Here is a 22818-nt window from a genome sequence, read left to right on the forward strand (position 1 = left end):
TAAAACTAGAAAACTTCTTTGGTTTTAGGTTATAGGTTTTTCCGTCAGAGTATAGGCGTATTATTACTCTAAGGTTTTTCCCCATCACGCAAGTTTTTCTAAGAAACAGACATTTATAATTGGAAACATTTTAAAACTGCATTATTAACTGCTCAATATTCAAACATTCTGACTTACCTCGAAGCTGTTCGTAACATTTTTGAATATTTGCCAAGCTGCATTCTCCCGTGGATTCAATAGTTCCTTAGAGATTTCATCGTGCGTCATTGATTGTATTTGTAGACACAAACCATTCTACCTTTAATTTTTGCAGCTCTAATATTAGGAAAGTTCCGTTTGAGGTTTATGAAACCAAGAGTATTGTCCATGGCTTATTCGCATTCGTGAAACAAACATCATGTTTACCAGTGTTAGTATTTTTTAATAAAAAAGTCAATTCAAATTTTGCATACCTTAAAAATTATATCTTTTTATGATACTTTTTCTGTCGATTAACATTGACCAGTAAATACGAGTACGAGTAGAGAAGGCAAATGAAAATATTTTCCAAATCTTAAAAATTTCAGATACAGAATTTGTGTTGCCAAATCGATAAAAATTGTAAATCCCTTACCGTCCGAGTCCGAGTCCCTTTGTATCAAGACGAGAATATGACCAATGATTTTTTCAAGGGGAACAATTTCAGCTAATACATTTATCTTTATATAAAAAGGTAGGATAAAAAGATCATGTACAACAAAAACATTCTTAAATTTATACAATTCTTTAAACAATGCATATATTTTTAATATCTAAATTACAGTTGGCGTTTTCTGTATTGTTTATAAGTGTACAAGCATAACTACATGCTACCATTACAATACGGAGTATACCTACTTCTTGGGCTTATTTCAAACCATAGTAAAAATCTACACAAAACTATAAAAAACGTGGATTGATAATATTTAATGTACAAAAATTATTTTCTATTATTTTTATTCATTTAACGCCAAACAAGCACACTAACCATGAGGCCGACTGATTTCCACTAGATTTTAATCTGAGAGGAGTGGCTGAATACATTTTAAATAAATACATCCGAATAAAATAAATGTCGATATAGTAATAATGCGTAACCTAGAGAGAAGCCCTAACACTATGTTCATAGAACGCAAGCGATTTTGGTATATTGGCTAGCAACCAATTGGTAGCCATTTTGTTTTATTTGAAATCATAAACATAAACATAATGGTTCGATCGGATGCTTTTGCTGTGGTTGGCTTTGTTTGTAAATAACTTGGATATTAACGTTACAATAAATAAAAATCTACTATGGTGAATTGCAGTATGTTTGGTTGCAGCAGTAGGAGCGTCAAAGGTATTAAAGGAGTCAGTTTTCACAGGTAATTGATTCCGAATATTTTCCCATGATTTACATTGATTTTTGGCATTCATTGTTCCGACACGTGTATTATGTTGCTCAAAAACTTTCCTTATATCAACATATTTACTTCAGATACACTTTTTTCTCAATTTAGGGGATAAATTTGTGAATTAAAGTATGTTTACTGTTGATAATGACAGTTGATTATAAGCTATATATCAGGGCCGCACTAGGCATCCATATAAAGTTAGAGTTTTTATCGAGAAGAGGTCGATTAAAATTTTACTCGAAAATAGCAACGTTAACCTTGAAATCGCATCTAAAATGACGTGTCCAAATTTTAGGCGGCTCCGACTCGCCATTTCGGAGATGTGACGGACAAACAAACAAACTCAACACAGGACTTTGGTTCCATGGAGTTGAGATTTGTCTCAATAAATATAATAAATATTGTGAATAAAATGAATAAATAAATAAAAAAATAAACCCACACATCTATTTTCAGTTTTATAAAATAAATATAGGCGAATTATAGAAAAATGAATTGAATTAACCCTGCAATGATAAATACACAGGTACATATTACTAAGTATTTTTAATTAGCAACTAAAATGTAAATATAACTTATTACGTCAAAAATATTCAAGTTTGTTAATGAATTGATGTCGTGAAAGCGATAAAACCGTCCACCGGTAATTCCAATATTTGTGGATTTAAATATCACCGATCGTTTATTTTTATTACGTTGTTAGTAATGAGGAATTCCAGCCCAACCCGGAATTAAATTTTTAAAATGTTTTCGTGTACACGTGAATATTTAGAAAATTTGGAGTAGGAGGAAATATCTCAAAAACGCACGCAAAAATAAATTTAAAATGTTAAAAATAGTATTCATTTTGAAATCGTAAATCATGACGTCACTCCTTATATCTACGTGTAGTATTTCCGGTTTCCGCTTTAAAGCCCCCGCACCACGTAAGGAACGTTTTGACCATAGCAAAAAAAGGGGTATAATATGTGATTGAAAATTTTTGACATTTCAACAGCGTTGCCAGATCTACCGATTTTTCGGTAGATATACATAGAAATGAGCAAATTACGATCAACTAAATGAAGTTATCCAAGCAATATTCCATAGATTCTCGTCAGTTTTGTTATTGGCTGGAGAAATACAACTTACCGCGATCAGTGAAAGTAAGAACGCCAACCGTTTCATGACGTCACTACTGAAAAGTGACACACTGATTACAGTCATTTGGCGCGGTATTTGATATATGTAACTTTAAAAAATCATATCTTTGTAAATAACGCACAAAATATATATATATATATATATTTGCTTAGTTAAATAGTACGCTAATAGAAAAAAAATCAATTAGAAAACAGTGGAATTCCTCATTGTCTATTCCTCAACCGCGTATTTCAATACAACGCATTCAAACTGAAACAACCTGTTTACAATAAAACTTTAGAACCTGTACCACATGTGTTATACTTTGATTTGAAAATGTAATGTTTTAGGGAAAACCCTCAGCAGTCCGGATACGACTATTGAGCTGACGGGCAACCAGTGTACGGCGCCGGTAATGAGCACTGCGGCAGTATGTACGATGAACTGCAATGCAAGCGCCATATTCGTGTGCGAGGGGCCGACTGGCCGACTGGCCGCCTCTTGTCACTGACACCTCGCTCAGATACGGGAAGGGTATTATTAAACTCTTTGTCTCGAGAGACGGAATCTAAGCCGCCCAACTAATGCTTCTCTAAAAATTGGACTACACAATGAATACCTATTTTATCTAATAAAATCAACTATGAGTCTACTAATATTTCTAATGACCGACCGAAACAAGATTTTCAGTCGAAACCGAAACCGAATTTCGGCTTCTGTTCTAGTTTCGGTCGAAACCGAAACTTATTTGAACAAGTTAAAAGTCACATAAAACCCCTAAAATTAAGTGTTTTTATTATTAAACCTTAAAAATTCATTAAAATAAATGTTTTAAAAAACACAATTAAATAAAAGGCACAAATTTAATAAGTAAATTTGTTTATTTTTAGCGCTTTTTGGTTCGTTTTTATGCTTTATATAAACACATAACTTACATTTAACAGTTTTTCAATGTACGCTATAGGAACTTCTTTATCAACTATGAAGGAATTATAAAAATATAAATATGAAAGGTCTTAGAACTCGCGAGAACGAGTCACGAGCCATAAGATGCACTCGGGTGTACGGTACGGTCGAACGTAATCCGACACATCCAGACCGCAGGTTTCGGCCGAGCTGAAGTTTCGCCGGTCGTCACTAAATTTAATGTACATATATTGACATTATAATGACCAGTATTTTTTGTGAAATTTGCTCATTTTGCCGTTAAAATATAAGAAGAAGAAGAACACTGTAACATCATTATTACCGCAGTGTTCTGCTCGATATTTTACTCAATTGATTTCACAAAGAATACCTCAGTTTGTGGTACATCTCGCTCAAAAAATCAAAGAGATGCGAGTGTTCTTCTAAGAAAAAAAATGTGGTTGAACTGCATTCATAACTCAAAATAGCCAAATTTAGACTTACGTCTGTGTACTCCTGGGGGTGCGATATATATATTTATAAACGGCAGACTGTATTAAAAATAACATTTGTAATAAAAACACATAGGTAAAACAGAATAAATTTATTAATTAAAACCCAATACAATAAAAACTTCGATACCGCTATAGAATAGTTGAAAAACTAGCACTCAAAACAATAACAATGTTTTTAAATATATATATATTATTATTAACATAATATAAATCATGTGACAAATCACAAACAGGATCATTGCACATAAAATTACCTTCCAAGCTGACTAAAGATCGATCAAATTCAAGGACCATAAAATTTAAAACAACATAACATATGTATATTAATTTAATAAGTATCATTTCGTGTAAATGAATAGAGCTGGAACTATAAAGTGACACCGCACGATGTTCATGCGAGTTGTGTCGGTCATACGACAACACTAACTTCATGGGAAACCGATGCACTTATATTTATAATTATACTTGACTACGCGCAATATGAAGCTTCCTTAACGTTTCATTACTAACAAATCGATAAAAATAAAAGGTTCAATTTTATATATAGGTTAACGTCCATAGGAAAATATCAACATCATATCGATTTAACAAAACCCTCAATAAATCACCATTAAGAATATTACCTCTTCGCAGGTCTCTCAACCATTAGACTATGTTCTAGGAATAATATAATATTATATATTGTTATTTTATATTTACTTACACTCGTTTCACAAACCTAACTTACCTAAAAACTTGAGTTCATAAATGGATATTTTGACAGTCTTCTAACTCAAAATAAAGGAAATATGACATCCAAAATTCGATTCAATATTTTCACAGACAAACCCAGGTCAGTCTAATATCACTCGATTAGCAAAATCGGCTAATTTATTTGGCACAAGAGATGTGAGGAAGTGATGCCTCGGACGAAGCGAGGAAGAGTGGAAAACTATTATATTATATTCGTTCGTATTATCGTACTTTGTAATGTGTCTGCGCTACACTATCGCCATCAAATTATAAATATTAATACCGAGTGCGAAACGATTACGAGGAACCTTTAAAAACTTATACAAATATAACGTCAGAAATAATTCAACTAAATAAGCATAATAACATTAACATAAAAAAATATTTTGTAAAACGCCATTTTTTATGATTTACTTATCATATTGCAATTTGCAAAGGACACTGAATTCAAAAACATTTTATTTAAATTGATGTCTAAAATTTGTCTAAAATCTGCCTTGAATTATGCAAGTTTACTACTGTCACTGCTGCTAACATAGTATAAACTATAATGCTTTAAAATGTATTTTTTTACTAACCCTTTGCTCCGGTACAAAATTGTCCACGTGTAAAATAACTCGTATATCTCTCATATGATAATGATAATGCATTTGTTGTAACAAATCACTGTGGTACATATTTGGACATTTTTTAGTAGTTTTGGACATTTTAAAGTAGTTAAATCCAAATAATGACTCCTGGGGATCAGTTTTGCGTAGACCTGTCACCCGTATGGTTGTGTAAAATTACTACACCTTTACAAACCTCAATATTATAATTATGATAGCAAATAAGTTCTCATTTTTTCAAATATTTTTAGTTTGATTATAATGCGGGTTTTTATTTATTTTTGTAAATATTATATCGTATTGGAAAAATAACAAATTTTTATTGCAATTCCCCGACGGTACAACTATGTAGCACTATATATTTTACAAAAAAGCTTAAAAAAAAAAACAAGAGAAATACATAATCCATTTTTTAAGCTATAAATAATACAATTTAAAAATAAAAAGTTTAAAAACTCTACTAACAAAGGGTTTAAAGTAGAAAACCGAAAAATTAGCTATACAAAAGAAAAGAAAACCAATTTTATTTTATTTATACAATAATCATAACAATTTAGAAATTTAAAATAATGTGAAGGACAGGGCAAATAATTTGTTAATTTATAAAAATGTTAGTAATTTTCCAAGCAACTTTTTTAACCATAATAATTGACGTAGGTATTTCAATGATATTCACTGCTAGATAACATCGTGTTTTATGCCTAAAATAATATAAATAAAACTGAATAAAATTAGTTTTTACTGATTTATTCGATTTATGTCCTTCACATCATTTTGAATTTCTGCTGACAATTGTTATACATAGTATACTTTTTGCTTTATAGGGCCATCAGTAAATTAAATTTACAGTGCGATAATAAAAAAACACATAAGGACGGTATTAAGAAATAGAAACATATGACATAAATATGTTTAAATTCCACATTTAGATATGTACTTTTGTTTTTAAAAACTATTTTTTTTAATGAGCAGAAGTTTTTTCAATCTTCGTGAAATAAAAAGGGATTAGAAAATACTTCGCAAAATACGTCGAAGTAATTAAATTCATATGTTAATTGTGGGGAAAGATATTAAGAACGTTATGTTCCCGCATACAATATCAGCTCTCATCTTGCTCTTTAGAAGAACTTAAACATCAAACAATGTTTCGTCACAATCTACGTCTTAGTAAATATACATAATAAAAAAAAACACATAATCAAACTAGTTTATATTTGTAATTTAAAAAAAACGTTAATCCATATTTGCTCTCGTGTCATTTTTTTATAATCATATAATCAATGGCAATCAATGCCAATCAACGTCAAAAATGTCATAAATTCGATGAAAGTAGAACTTATAAAATGAATGGAATGAAAAACATGGATGATTACGTAAATAAAACGTACAGACGTGCAACAAATTATTAAAACAACTAATTTTTAGTACGACGTTGAAAAAACTTCACCTCAATGTGTTATGCAATTACTGATAAATTTAAATAATATTAACATTATTTTTTTCAATTAAAAGGGCGCATACACTAATGGTTAATATTAAGACTATTCAAAAGTATTGCTTTTATTTATCAGATAAAATAATGTTTCCACACCTGTCTTATATTAAAATGCAAGATTTGGCACCATTCACCACAAATAAATCAATCGTTTATAATTTGGACGCACATACAACAGGATAATAAGGGATTTCGTTATAAATAATTAATAATTAGTCAAACAGGAACAGGGCAAATAAAATGCTCGTTTTTTTATTAAATCATTCTTACATAGGTAATACGCATTCATTTATATAAAGAAAATAGTGTAGAGTTTTTGGCACCCATTAGTTATATTAACATTTCTTATTTCAATACAAGAAGCTAGGTCTTTCTCGAAAATATTACAATAATATATATACATTAAATAATTTATATTTTCACAGAATACTCGATGAAGTTGTTAAAAAAAAAATTCATTTAATGTATTAGCCTAATTTGGCTTGAAACCTTTGACAACGCCATTTCAGTTTGTTGATGAAAAATGAAAAATGTAGCAATAATTTCACATCGAAATAGTTCCTTTATACCCTTCTTCCATAAAAAGTGGTTTAGCAAAAAAAAAACTTGATAAGAAATAAAATACTATAAGCCAAATCAGGCTGGGTCATTTTTTTTTTATTTTCGTAAAAAAAAATTAGATAATTTATCAAGTCGAAATTGGATGAAAAAAATATTGTTCGGGGAAAAACTCACAAAAGTTAGTCGAAATTTTATTTTCTCACAAAATAAATAACAAAACATTAAAAGAATAGTTTTACTTTTAACAGATGGTAGTAAATTATTTCATTTTGGTTTTAAAGCAACATAATCGTTACACTTCATAATATTTAAATTTCGTGATTTTCACATAGAAAAGCCATTAATGCAAATGAGATCTTAGCGTTACACTGTAATTGGCACAGTTATTTATAAACTAAACGGAAAACAAAGAGCAACGATAGTATGAAATTGTTATATTGAAATAAATAAATAATTTAAATCAACTTAAACGATGGATTTTTCATAGTTTTTCACAGATATTAATTATTATTTCTTTGGAAAGTAGAAGAAATGATAAGAGGCAAAAATTGCAATTCTAGATAGGAAAAACACCTAAGGTATTTTCAGTAAATACGTGTAAACGTAATGTAATTGGTAAACATGTTTATTTTGTGACTAGTGTGAATTAGGCAACAATATTACATTGTGTAATAAGACCGTAACCTCAAAAATGACGAGTTTTTAAAAATATTATATATAAAATACATTGACATTATTTTTTATCCGTTTATCATAACCATGACCGTTAATTAGCGGATGGTAACGAATTTCGTTGTTCGGCAGATTTGTATTATACATGAAAATTCGGTAGTTTTCTTTTTTTTATAATCTCAGGTCAGCGAGATTTGGAGTAGTTAAAACGATTATTTTTATTGTTATAATCGTTGTGTCGTTGGATTCTTGAAATAAGTTCACAGCGCAAATATAAATAAGCTTGAAGCATTAGGATGTTTAGATATCATATACCTAATATTTGTAACAAATCCTGAAGTTTTGTCACATGTCATTGTAATATAACCGGACTTAATATTTAGTCTTTAGACGAATATTATACGTCCTTCTTTATAAAACATCGGTTAATTAATGCAAAACACTCACTTCGGATAAAAAGGAAATAAAATATGATAAAATATTAATGTTTTGTCACAGCACGGATGCGATATTTTATCGCACGCGATAATATGTATATTTCTTATTAAAATTACCTATATATTTTTAATTAGTTTTAAAACTAAGTGTACGGTAAAGGGTATTGCTTTCGTTACTATGGCCGCCGGTAGGAGGGCGGGGGCTCGTTGCAGGGGCGGCTTATCAGGGGCGGGACGTCGCCCCGCTTGCCGCGCCGCTGGACGCTCCGCTCGCCGCGCCGCCCTGCTGCACAGCGCTGTCGCTGAAGAAAACAAACTCATTAAAAATAGGTCAAATTAAAATATATATCTCAATTTGTTGCAACAGAGAGGGAAATCATTTTCGAGAAGACCTCTCTGTTCTCACAAATTTAGATCTGAATGACTCCATGAGGAGGAAATCCAGCCTGTCTGCAAACATTTGGACATGAAAAAATATATATACTTGGTTACAAATGGCCCAGTTGTTGTTGTGGATTTTAGAAGCTCATGTCGAAAATTATAATCGGTTAAAAAATGGCTAAATATAATATGTCTTTTTTCAGGCATATTAAATAATTATAACACCGGATTCTTCAGTATTTTTTTAGTATTTTGTGCAAACGCGCTAAGGAGAAAAAAAAACTGGATAAAAAATTTAATTTATATTGCAGCTACTACATCTAAATTAGCTTTGTACCCTAAAATCCACCAAACTTTAAAAGAGTCCACCAAACTTTAAAATTGCTCACCTTCAATATTTATAAAAAGTAACATATGTTCATGTTTTGCCATCATATCATCATCATTCCATCATAACAAGCACTGCATTGATGCACCAATCGCAGCGTATCTTAATCATTTTTGTTACATGAAGGTAAGACGATCAGTCTTACGCTTCAGGTGCCAGTCCAGCTACTATAAAATATTCTAGTGTGAAAACACCCAATTAAATCAATATTTTATATTAACCATGTCGGGTATCGAACCCGAGACCTCTTACATAGTAAACAAACGCTCTGACCATTACAACACGAAGCCGACAACAGATATATGGTACAGTAATAAAAATAAAAATTTGGAAAAAAAAAATTTGAATTTTTTTATGAAATCAAATATTTATTTTTTGTTACAACTCGTTGTAAATGACTAACTATTAGAAAATGAGAATCAAGTTGTAATCAGAGGCCCGAGGGTTTGAACCTTGGGTTTCTAATCCGTTAATCCACGACACTAGCCACGGAACCACAACCATACTTCTGCAGTTTTTATTTTTTACTTTTTCCGGGCGGATGATGAATGATATAGTCCGTACTATCAAAACTATTGCTCAACTGTTCGCCCTCTTCTAGAATATGCCTCCGTGGTCTGGTCTCCATTCTATGTGAATCGCATAAATCACATTGAATCAGTTCAACATCGCTTGCTTCGAAAAGTAGCGTGGATGCTTGGACTAGAGATAGGTAATTATTCTTATGCTGATGAAGAGTCCATGTTAAATATTCTAATCTAGACTAGAAAAACGTAGAACTCCATGTATATGTTCGGCATACTAAATGCTATAATCGATGTGCTATCATTACTGGGACAAGTAAAATTCCATATTCCGACTCGTAGGTTGAGAAACAATGAAGTACTGTTCATCGATCAGCATAGAGCAACCTCGTCTTTGTCGTATTGTCAACTCAAGACAAGATCTCGACTTTTTTGGTTTGAGTTTACAACGATTTAAACGAGCACTAAATAAATAGCCCAGATCTTGTCTTGACGTCCCTTATGTTTGACAATGCTTCTTTTCATTTTTTCTAATGTTTTTAACTATTCTTATATTGTAATATTAAAACCGTATAAATTATATAAATGGACAATGTCCGTTAATAAATAAATAATTAAATAAAACAACGAACGAATGCACTCAAAATATTGTTAAATCGTTCTATCTTGCATTTATTGCAATATTTACAAAAACGACGTAGGTGGCGCCAGTGCACTAGAAACTTTCAAAATTAATATAATACTTACAAGGTAACTTCGCACAAGTACGGGGGTGTAAATAAGTTTATTAAAGTTCGTTCTACATTTACGAGTAAGAAGTACACTTCACTGGGAAACTTTCGACAAGCTTTTATTCTGACTAAAACGTCACAGCGAAGAATACAGAATGTTGAACAAGCTGGCTAGTCAAACAGCCGAAGGGAGAATAACCAAAGACTTAGAAATTAATTTCGTTTTATTACGTCCATTACTAAACTTTTATAATTGTTAGTTTTACCGCCAGATAAGACGGAATTTATTCATAAATAATCATAATTAATTCCAACCCGACCCACAAAGTCCGGGCCCGTATTGCAATAGAAAGTAAACAAATAATTCATTCCGGTCTGACCCACTGAGTCCGGACCCGTATTGCAATGGAAAGTTTACAGAGGTGTATTAGAGATACAGAGGTGCAGAAGAGTATTATTTGATTGTCTATATAGTAAAATTGTCTCAACCCTTTACAACTCAACTTCTTTAAAATACAAAAATACCAGGTGCTTAGAAAGGTTTTTTGCAAATAATGAAACACATATTTATTGGATTTTCAACATTTTAAATATAAAATGAAAAAAATATAGAAAATAGGTATGTGACATTTATGTCACATTGCGTTACAATACAATGCCTCAAAGTGTTCTCTAGTGTCTAAGAAGTACCTACGAAATATTTCGAAACAATCGTTTTGATGGTACAAATAAATATAATATATGAATAATGAAATCAGTGAACTTAAACAACAATGTTATAACAATGTTATAGCTTAATTTTAAGATGTATTTTTCTCAAGTGTATTTTTGTAATTATATTTCTATGTAAATAATACAATAATACATATGCACATGCATGGAAAAATAAACAAATAAAAAAATATGACTGGGTACAAATAAATTAGAAAGTATTTGTTGATGATTATGATAAAATTATAAATAAACTTATCAATCAAACTTCTTGGTTTAGTTTTACTTTTTATTATTTTGACCAACGAGCGCTTTCGACTTAGTAGGCATCTTCAAGACTTTGATAAGTTTATTTATAATTTTATCATAATCATTAACTATGGAGTTTTATCAAGAAATATCAACAAAAAACATCAATATTTTTGAAAGTATTTGTTTTTTGTTGGATAAAAAAACAAATTTCAATGGATTAAATTTAATATTCCAACTTCGGTGGTTTCGATCCGAAAAAAAAGGTAAGGGAACACTGAGAAAAAGTGAGTATGTGGGTCTATTTGTAAAGGTCATACCTTCGTGTGAAAGAAACTAAAAAGTGGATATTGAACGCTGGCGCTGTTAGAGAACCCAAGTAAATAAACACGATCTTTCACAAGTGACCTATTTATGGTTTTGTAGTTTTTCCTAACGGCTATCGTCTATGCTTCTTCGTATGAGAGCTGTTTTAGTAAAAATAAATTTAATCAAATAATAATACTTATTATTATTATTTTCATTCAGGTAGGTCACGAGGATGATACATAGAGGGTTCCGGACAATCCGGACTCGATTCCCGGTGGGATACCAAACAATAAATGTGATTTTCTCAAACCTGGGTGTTTTGTACTTGTGATTTGACCTCCTGGGCCCGTATTCTAATGGGAAGTTATTCTATGTTTAAAAATAAAATTCAAACATGTTCATTTACAGGTTACCGACGAAGATACTAATGAAGATAATTTTCATACAAATATACACATTTCTTGGACATAAATATTGATGTTAGTTTATACCGTCTCGAGATGTACCGAAAAAGATAGCGTTTACAATTACAGTTTTTTACAGTTTTTTTTTGCACGCAACAGGCCAGGAGGCCCAATTACAGTGGTGAATTACATCACAGAACACCCAGGCTTGAGAAAAATCACATTTAATTTTTGTGTTCTCACCGGGAATCGAACCCGGAACCTTCCGTGCGTGAGTCAAGCGTCTTGACCACTACACCACGAAGGCCGCCACTACGGCCCTGGCCTGTTGTCCAAAAAAGTACTTATGTAATACTATTACCGTATTAGCACGAATATAACGCGGTGTTTTTTACTCAAAATATTTTTCTAAAAAAAACATTAGCGTTATTTACGGGGTTAGAGATTAGGTAGTAAATGTTTCCTTTCATTCCTGCTTTAAATATACAGGTCCCGTTATATTCCGGCTAATGCGGTTTCATTACTCTCACGACTGGCAAAACACCTTTAAGATGACACGCAATTAAAATATGAAAAAATTACCCTCGCGAAATCAGACTGATTTTTTAGAATCTCAAAGCCCGTTGTGTATAGTAGAGGGAATTCTAATGACATTAAAAAGTATTTTTCTAAACATACATATTTTATAATTATTTTTATAAACAGATTTACATTATGTAGGTACATACATTATATAAATAAATGTTTTTGGTCAATTCTTAAAAATATATTATCTACTAACATCCTATAGTGAATTTTAAATGATAAATTATCAGTCTCCTCACTAATCTCGATAGATTTTTCAGAGTTTTTGATCCGATAATAGTCATCGAGTCAAAAACAAAGATTCAGTGTTCTGGTTATATTTCACACATAGAACCGTATAACTCTATCTCGCCCGGACACAGGTAAAAATGAATAATAAATAAACAGCAACTAAATATTTACAGAGTACTAAATATTAACTTTAGTAGTATTAACAGAGTAACACGGCCCTGATGACGTATTTTGAGATCCCATCTCGCCAACAGTGGTATTAGATAACTGCATAAACTCAAGACCTCCATACCAATCTTACGTCCAATTAGTTTCTGGTCTTCACAGAATATGGCGATACTACTACAGTACTCCGTGTTGGAGATGGAGCATCTGGGGAAATACGGAAGTACTTATGATATTCCTAATAATACTTTTAAACGAGCTTATACAAACTCTTCGGGAAGTAAATGAACGAGGAAACGATGTATGTAGACGTTAATAACACACATAAAGCTAGTGGTGTTAACATTAGTAACAGTAAAAATTTGTTAAAATTTCATTGAAAACACTCGTGATCACTAGTTCGTGAATATAATATTTAAAACATAAACTTTTCAAAAAATTACTAAATGCTATAAAAAATTTGTATATAACCAATTACCGACTTTTCTATGTCTACCGGTTTCGAGACGTAACGTACGTAATTATTTTTTTTAAAGAATGGCAAATGAGATGACGAAACTTTTTGAGAAGAGAATAAGGAATTCTAGGCATTTATATATATTTAACAATTAATACGTAATAATTTAAGGTTTTTTAGTTCTGTTCCTTAAGGCTGTAGTCTGGTAAAACGCACGCAAAATGAGGAAATCATACGATTTTGCCATTTTAAAACGATTTTTTTTTAATCGCACAATACTAAATAAACATAAATTAGATAAAAACAATAATATTAATATTTCTATTAAAAAATATACTTAAAAGTTTTATGGAACTAAAATATAATTACTTTAAGACCGGCAGGTTGCGCCATTTCCAATTTAGACTAAACTTAGGTATCTGGGTTAGTATTGAACAAACATGTTGCAACATCATATTTATTTAAGACTATGTGTGACCAAATTGATTTACGATCAATCATAAGAACCCAATTTTAATTGTTTTATATAATATACATTAACGACATAATACACAGTGACATAATGGGAAAAAAACAATCTATGCGGACGACTTAGGAATTTTATATGAAAACAAAAATGACATTGAAACGACTAAAACTATCAACAATGACGTGCAAAAACTATTAGAATGGACAAACAAAAACTTCTTAACACTAAATGCCAAGAAATGCAATATAATACATTTCGAAACACAAAAGAAGAACCATAACATGAACATAAAAATAAACAACGAAACTTTTAAAGAACTAGAACATGTGATTCACAATGGACAAACAATTAAAATGGACAAAACACATAGACGGACTCACTAAAGTAATAGCATCACTACATAGCCTCTTCTACAAAATTAAAGATTTTATACCAAGAAAGAAAAAAATTATGATGTACGAAGCCTATGTCAAAAGTAAATTGAGTTACATGATCGCCTTCTGGGGAACTGGTAACAAGACAGACATAACAAGAATACAAAGACAACAAAATAAAATTCTTAAACTAACATACAACCTACCTGACCTCTACGACTGAACTGTACAAAAAAACACACAAGTTTGACATAAACTACTTGACTAAAATTGAGACCTTAAAAATTGTGCACAAAATAACACTGGGAAACATACAAGACGACGACATGATATTAGCCAAAAATGCTGACATACACAAATATAACACCAGACAACAACAACACTATCATGTTGAAAAAACAAACACAGGACAGTCAAAAATACTACATAATGGACTTAAACACTACAACGACTTACCTTACTACTTGAAAACTTTTACTGGAGACAAATTTAAAATCAATCTGAAAAAGCACATGATGACTGAACTAACTAGACTAGACGAAACATAAAATGACTAGACAATATAAAATTTCTAATGTAACCCTAACTGGTTTTTTAAAATTGTAAATAAATAAAAAAAATAATAAAAAATGTATTTCTTTCATAACATTTTGAGTTTATCGATTAATAGACAAAAATCAAATATTGTGCAATGTATAAGCAAAGTGTAATCATCCCGAGGGAAGAATACGTTAAAACATATTTCATTTTGCCAGAGAGTTCCTATACCCTCCCCCCTTCCTTTCATCGCCTTTGAAAGTTATCGCAGCCTAATTCCGTAATGAAACAAAATTAGATAAATATTGCTAAGCTTAGCAGCTCTGGCGCAATACAAATTCGAACTTCTCGTGTAAACATACTACGGGTGGTTCCAGGGCGGGGGTGCTATTAAAATTGATCTAACGACTTTTACATATCGCACCCCCAGGAGTACACTGTGGAATGTCTAAATCGGCTATTTTGCAGGAGAGCAAAATAACGTTAAAAATATTTTTAATGTTTCAAGCACTAACTTTGTAGAAGATTATTAATCAAAAGATGAAAATAAAATTACTTTGCCTTTTATGCACCACTTTATTTTTAAATTTATAAAAGTGAAATTTTACACACAAACAAAGAAGGAAGTGCATCTTATAATTTTGAAATATTAGAAATTGAAGACAATAAATAAAAATTTCACTATTATTAAAAACTAAATGAATTTAATAAAAACAATAGCCCTATTTTAAATATATTCCCTCTACACACGCCCTTTCTCCTACCTTAACCACACTTGCTCACTCTTAACTGTTTACATTTTTAATAAATTCTTATTCTTAGAGGTGGGGGTCAGTGCTATGCAAGCTCCTGACGTCACTGCGACCTGTGAAGATCTATTGTGACGGGTCCCCGGGAATAGTTCTCGCTCTCCAAGCCCAGGTCTATAAAGAGCCTGGCTACTGTGTGGAAGACGAGAGTTTACATTTTGCTAAATCTCCCCTCCAAACCTAGATCCGTAAGTATCGGGCTATTAGGCAGGGAGCGAGCCCTTTAACATAATCAGGTTTAACTAATGGTCTCCCGAGGATGAGGCTCTTTTTATGATGCGAAGCATCACACTCACATGTAATGTGTATAGGTGTTTCCTCATCTGCCCTGCAGAAGTATCGGAAAGGTTCATTCTAGCAAGGTGTTTGTTCAACCTGCAGTGCCCTGTAAAGGCTCTTGTGATAACCCTCACTTGATTTCGGCTGAGCTTCATTAGGTCGAAGGCAAACCTTTGCGAGTACCCTTTTATCAGTTCCTTCGCATGGTGCTGACGAGATACGTTTTGCCAAAGCATTACGCTCTGCTTCCTGGCACATGACCTAAGCTCGTTGCGAGGAGCACATTTGAACCCACTATAGGGCTCAGGGTCTATGGGGGCTGTCTCAGCTCCAAGACTTGCCAATTCATCAGCTGCCTCGTTACCGTCGTTGTTTGAGCAACCAGGTACCCAAATTAATGTCCGTAGGCATTTCAAGGTTAATTTAGAATTGATTTCGACAAAGCTTTTAGAGCAGCGTGACGTCTAAGAGTCTTAATTTTCATGTGCGCAGAAATAGATGGTTTAGAGCTCCGTTTGGAAGACAGTGGGATAGAGCCCTAGGCCAATGGAAAACCTTTTTTATATATTATGTTACTTTGTAATTAACCATGAAGAAGGCAAGGTGTTGCCGAAACTAAATACTTAAAATAAAGTGGAGCAAAAAATTAAAAAAGACAAAGTAATTTTATTTTAAACGAGTGATTATTTTTTAAATGTATTAATACTCGCAACTTAATGTATTTTGACATTATAATTAATACCCAGTATTTTTGTGGCATCTGCTCGTTTAAATGTTAAAATACGGGAAAAACGCTGTAGCATCATATTTACTGCAGTGTGATTCTCGATATTTTACTTAATTGATTTCAAAGGACACTAAAGTTTGTGGAATATCTCGCTCAATAAAAAATCGTAGATGTACTTGAGTGTTCTTCTAAGAAAGAGAACTAAAATTTTGGTTGAACTGCAATCATAACTCAAAACAGCCAAATTTAAACTTACGAGAGTGTACTTCTGGGGTTTGCAATATTATTCCACAAATTAAATAAGATGAGCGAAGAAAATTCTAGAAGTGAAAAGTCACATGATCAAACATTGGACATACTAATACATAGACTTGCCCTGTATAGTAAAATATTTATTTTATTATTATTATTTAAAGTAGTGACACGAAAACGTACACATGGTTACTAAGTTTGTTCGTTTATACCAGCGCCGCGATTACGAACGCTATCTTCATCCCTACATATCGAGACGGTATAAACTAACATCGATATTTATGTACGACAATTTTTATATTTGTATTAGAATTTAAAGTATGTTCATCGGTAACCTGTAATTAAACATGTTTAGAACAAAACAATTCAAACATATGTTATTTTTCAAACAGAAAACTGAATTTACTTTGTATATAAAATTGAAAACAAATTTAAATTCCTTTTTCCCATCAGGATACGGACCAAGGGATGCATTCAACGATCGTACATATGCACCAAAAATTGAAAAATACTGATTTTTGGCAAATAAAAAAGTTTGTATTTTAACGTTAACAATCAACATTCGTTTTTGGTGGATCTCAATCAGATTCCTTTCTTAAAATCATTTTTTTCTTTTTATTGGATTTTAGGGCATACAAAAATAATATAAACTCACGTGTATTATATTTTAAAAACGTATTCCCTAAATAAGAGGTTCACAATTGCGCCGCTAGGCATAGTTTGACGTTTACAAAAAATAATATTTAAGTTTGAATATTTATTGTTTTAAGCTTTGTTAATCACTCATGAACAAATATTTACCGATAAAAGAATACATAATCTTAATTACAATGTTTATCCGAAAGGTTTTTACACTATTTCGGTTTCGATTTTAAACGTCCCACCTGGCTGGCGTCATAGAATAACTAAATACGCGTTGAGCATGCTGAGCGTTTGGGCATGACTTAAATGTCATCATTTTTGAGGGCTCAGGGCATGTCTAAATGTATATGATATGTTAATGAATTAGATAAACTACTTTTTTTTAATTGACAGAACCAAATAAATAATAGATAAAAAAAAAATTAAAAATACGAATAATTTTTATTTTATGTGTGTACATATACGAGTATTTATCAATATATATTTATAAAAAACATAGTTTCCTTGCAATAGCTGTAAACTTAAAGATTAATTAAATAAAATACTTTTCCTATCGATCTCTCAAGTTGTGAATTCAGCGGGTTTCAACACCGGCAAACGCATTTCGAATACAAGAATGAATAAATTCTCAAATTATCTTGGGGTTGCCACTAAAAATTGGAACTCCTTAAGTGTGAGACAATGATTTATTTGCTTGAGACCATAAACAAATAAATCAAAAGTGTAAAAACTGCCATAAGTTTTAACAGCCTCCAACTTTGAATAAATCGTAATTTACAGAGCTTTAAAAAATTGTTTACTGGGTGATAAGTTAAAAAAGTATGATCCATTTAGAAAAAGTTAAATACGAAAGTACCAAAAAATAATGCTACTTATCAAATCGCTAGGAAAAACTATTTTTATGCATGTATTCAACATAATGAATATAATTTTGAAAGTTTAAATAATAATTTAAAATGACTATAAATTATACTTGTTTAGTAAAACAATATATACATTTTTGTAATTTCGTATAAACACTATCAATGTAAGTTTGTAGGCATATATATATTATATCATTACATTACAAGTTATATTCAGAGCTACTGACAATGAGGTGAAAATAGTAAATGAAACCGACGTAAACAAATAAAAATTTAAAGCTTGGTTGAAACAATTTATTTCAGTCATACTAAACTGCTTATTTGTAGTTTGTCAGTAAGTAAAAAAAAACATATATTAAGTTTTCAAAATATTCTTGTCAATTTATGAAAAATATCTGCTCATTAAAAATGCTGTTATTTTTAATTAGATAGGTTTTTTATATAATACGTTTTTTTTTTATTCATTCTTTTTAGTACAAGTTTTGGCCAATTCTTCTTTTGACCAGTCTGTTTTTGGTTAGATGGAAGATATTGCTTTTAACAATAAGTCCGCCAAAGCACTTATTCTCTGTACTTGAAGATTTGAAATAAATAAATGAGCTTTCATGAGCACGTCATGAATCATAAAATATAGCATTTTTGCAATATGTCACAATGTCATAAAATAAATGAATTATTCATTATTTTGAAGGAAAGGGGAGAGAATGAGCATCTTATTCGGTTACAATGGAAGGGTTTCAAGGAGGTAATTACACGTCAGCTAAATCATTGATAACAATAGTACTGATAATCTTAGCCCGTTCGTTCGGTACCAAACCCTTATTTTTTCTATTTGGATAGCCATAAATAAGCGGAGGAAATCTCCGCGCGCAGAGATTATCGGATTCCGAAACAAGACTCATTATTCAAGTTATATAACACAAGGAGCAGATCTGTTGGAAGTTGTATTGTGTAATTATAAGGATTTGTGTTATTTCATAGTTAAATATTGTGGAAGACACCTCGCAAGATGATAACAAGATATTATATGGGTAAAACGTGTTTCTAAGATATTTAGGACCGTTATCATGAACGAAATAATTCCAAATCGTCCGAGCTTCTCCTTTCAAAAATGTTTTTAGTGTCGTACAATTAAAGGGATAGCGTAAATATTGGATACTTGGGCGATTTCAAAAATTAGCACATGCTTGCACTTTTTTTTTCGCACCACAACAAACCAGGATGCCCAATTACAGTGGTGAGTTACAGTACAGAACACCCAGGCTTGAGAAAAATCACACTAAATTTTTGTATTCTCATCGGGAATCGAACCCGGAACCTTCCGTGCGGGAGTCAAATATCTTATCCACTACACCACGGAGGCCGCCGAAAACTCATACAGCTTTTTTTTAAACTTTATTTATATACAATGATAATGCAACATGCATCTTGCATTATGCCCCTCATACAGAAATTTGCCAAGCACATGGGTCAGCATGAAAGGTATGCTATCTACTAAATTAACATTTATTCCTTTATTATAATACTATGTACCTACCTGCAAGCGTTGTTGAGCACTTTTGAGTTAACAAAGATTTCAAATGAAAAATAAATATTCCCAATATATTTTTTAATAGTCTTATCTTCCTGAAAACACGTATCGACATGTCGGTAGATCAAAATTTGTCATATCTCGATAAATAGAGATAGTAGAATAGTTAAGTATACCGTCTCGATATGTATCGATGAAGATAGCGTTTGCATTCGCAGCCCTGATTCATCAAATACAGTTTGATACCTACCATATCTAGACAGTAGAAGAAAATATAGCTACTAGTACCAGCGGCGTTTATTTCAAGAAAATACACCGAGAGTTTGCAGACTGGTTTTTTAGGCAACGTGATCTGATTTCTCACAGAAAACCCAAAGGATTGTCCATTGTATTGTAATATAAAGCACCTTTAATGGTGGATCGTGGGTGGAATTTGGAGCTGAAGGGATACTAACACGCATTTTCGTTCTACTAACATTTATTTAGAAGGAAAAATACTCCGTGGAAATGTTTCTAGGAAAAATTGGAAGCCGTTCAGGATTTTTTCAATTTGGTAAATACTATAATTTGATTGAAAACCCATTACATAAAGCTACCGATATTGAGGAAGACAACGAAATTTAATTATGGTGTTAAATTGATATTCACTTACATCAAACAGAAATTATGAAAAAATACGTTTTTACGTTTAAATTACATTAGGAAATCACACTGTTAAGTTGCGGACTGAAAAAAGATTTTTAGGCGAAACCGAATTCGGCTTCTGTCCTAGTTTCGACCGAAACCGAAACTTCTTTAAATTATATTGCGTAGCAGTTCTTCAATAATGTACGCGATAGGAAATTTAACTATAAAAGAATTACAATATTTGAGTTTGTCCAAATGTTCGTAGACAAAAGACTGTATTTCACCCCCTCGGGAGTCATCAAGATTAAAAATTACAACAGGGATGGAGAATACCTTAAATAAGGGAATATGGAAGTCTAGGCATTTACAGGGCTTATGACCTGTCATTGGCTGGTTTAAGTGGCCACTTTACACACTGTGTAACATTCACCATTTTGCCTATGTTTGAACAGCCATATTTCTTCAGTTCTTCCATTTGTTGATTTAAGTGAAGTTAAAGAGCTGAAACCTTTATTGTTGTGAAGAGATTCATCTGACTGAATTATTTCACATACTAGGCAACGCCTGAAAACAATTTTTCAATTTTTAAACTTCTTCTTGGACCAGTTGGTTTCTTTACAATATTTGAGTTTGTCCAAATTTAAAATATGACTATCAAATAACTATGGGACCTCAATGTTTTTTGTTGTAACCGCCCGGCCCGCGTTCTTATTTCCCCCCGCACTTTAGTATAAAAAGTCATGTAGAATATTGAATGAAAAGCAATGTATTTATAAAACTTTCTTTAGGCAAAAACATTCAATTACGTGCCATGAATAAAACATTTATTATTTATAAAATTATAAACTTAATGACATGATAAAAAAAGCAATAAAACAGTAATTGAAAGCAAACAGTATGTGAAAAAAGCAAAGTAAAAAAATGAAATTAACGGCAAAAGAAATGACGTAATGGTTAAGTGTGGTTAAGTGGTTGATTATGACAATAAGATTTAATCTTGTGCAAAATCCCTCGCTGCGTCAGAGGTAGTTTGTTATAAAAATTGTGGAATTTATTCGGTATCCACTGCTTTAATACCAGCAAACCGTTGAATTTTGTTGAAAGCATGAGTATTATTACTGCACTACTGGTGTTTTAGAACAAGCTATTCCAGTAGTGGTATACCGGAGGACTCCATTGTTTTTAGCATAAAAAGAATCTGAATATATGAACAAAATGACATTCGTAACTCAATTTTACAAAAATGTGACTTCCAGTCTTTTAGCTTTAAGGTACAGATATTTTCAAAGCGTTTTTTTTACATTTTTATTTGTATTTATATCGATCTAGACATCTCTTTCATATAACACGCGGCACACATCAACAATTTTTATTATGCTTTTTAAAACTTTCCAGATTATAAAAGCCATAATTTTACAACCAGTTTTCAAGTAAAAAAAAAAAATAGCCGCGTAGGGTTAAAAGCGTGGAAATGTAATATAATTCTTATGATGTATGAGCTAAGTTATTCAATACAAATTAAAATTGAACTGTTCTTTTTATGATTGCATAATATTTATTTTTCAATCAATCAACGATTTTTATTTTTTAAATATGACTTGTTTAAAAAGTGATATTAATTGCAAAATGATCATATAGCGTATTTTGTCTGTTTTAGGCCAAAATACGTAAAATAATAAAAGTTGTAATTACCTGACAGTTTTCATCCTAAGAGCAGTACAGTTTTCCTTGCACTTGTATGCCAGCACCTGTTTTATGCGACTCACCTCCACTAAAGGAAAGCGTCGACTAACGTATGCTGCAAGAAAAAAACACTTTATTAAAATAAACACAGAGATTTAAATATCTAAATATTTTAAGATTAAATAGTTCAATAAGAAATAAAACATAAATGAAATAATATTTGCGTTGATGTGAAAAATTTGTTTTAAGGGATGATGGTAATAAGTAAACTATAGAAAACTGTAATTACATATCAAATTATCCATACGACCCAGTAATGAAATTATTGACATAATTTCAGGTCAAGCTGTATGATAACAACTCTCAAGTATTCCACAATAATAAAATATTAATATTTTTGAATGGGGCTTGTAAATACCAGTGCCACTTA

General features: G+C 31.4%; 2 long non-coding RNA genes across 2 annotated transcripts; one reads left to right on the plus strand and one right to left on the minus strand.

Moving 5' to 3' along the window:
- Positions 1–534: 534 nt before the first annotated feature.
- LOC148276747 (uncharacterized) lies at positions 535–3746 on the plus strand. The gene is made up of 2 exons (XR_015823663.1): positions 535–712; positions 2885–3746. It is a non-coding gene; the product is annotated as an uncharacterized LOC148276747 (long non-coding RNA).
- Positions 3747–4029: 283 nt separating this feature from the next.
- Positions 4030–22503, minus strand: LOC148276748 (uncharacterized). Its single transcript, XR_015823662.1, has 2 exons — positions 22398–22503; positions 4030–8762 (listed from the first exon to the last, which is right to left on the minus strand). It is a non-coding gene; the product is annotated as an uncharacterized LOC148276748 (long non-coding RNA).
- Positions 22504–22818: the final 315 nt, after the last annotated feature.

The sequence above is a fragment of the Micrasema longulum genome, unplaced genomic scaffold (genome assembly GCF_059751315.1).
Source record: "Micrasema longulum isolate JH-2025_06_02 unplaced genomic scaffold, ASM5975131v1 h1tg001152l, whole genome shotgun sequence".
Taxonomy (NCBI): domain Eukaryota; kingdom Metazoa; phylum Arthropoda; class Insecta; order Trichoptera; family Brachycentridae; genus Micrasema; species Micrasema longulum.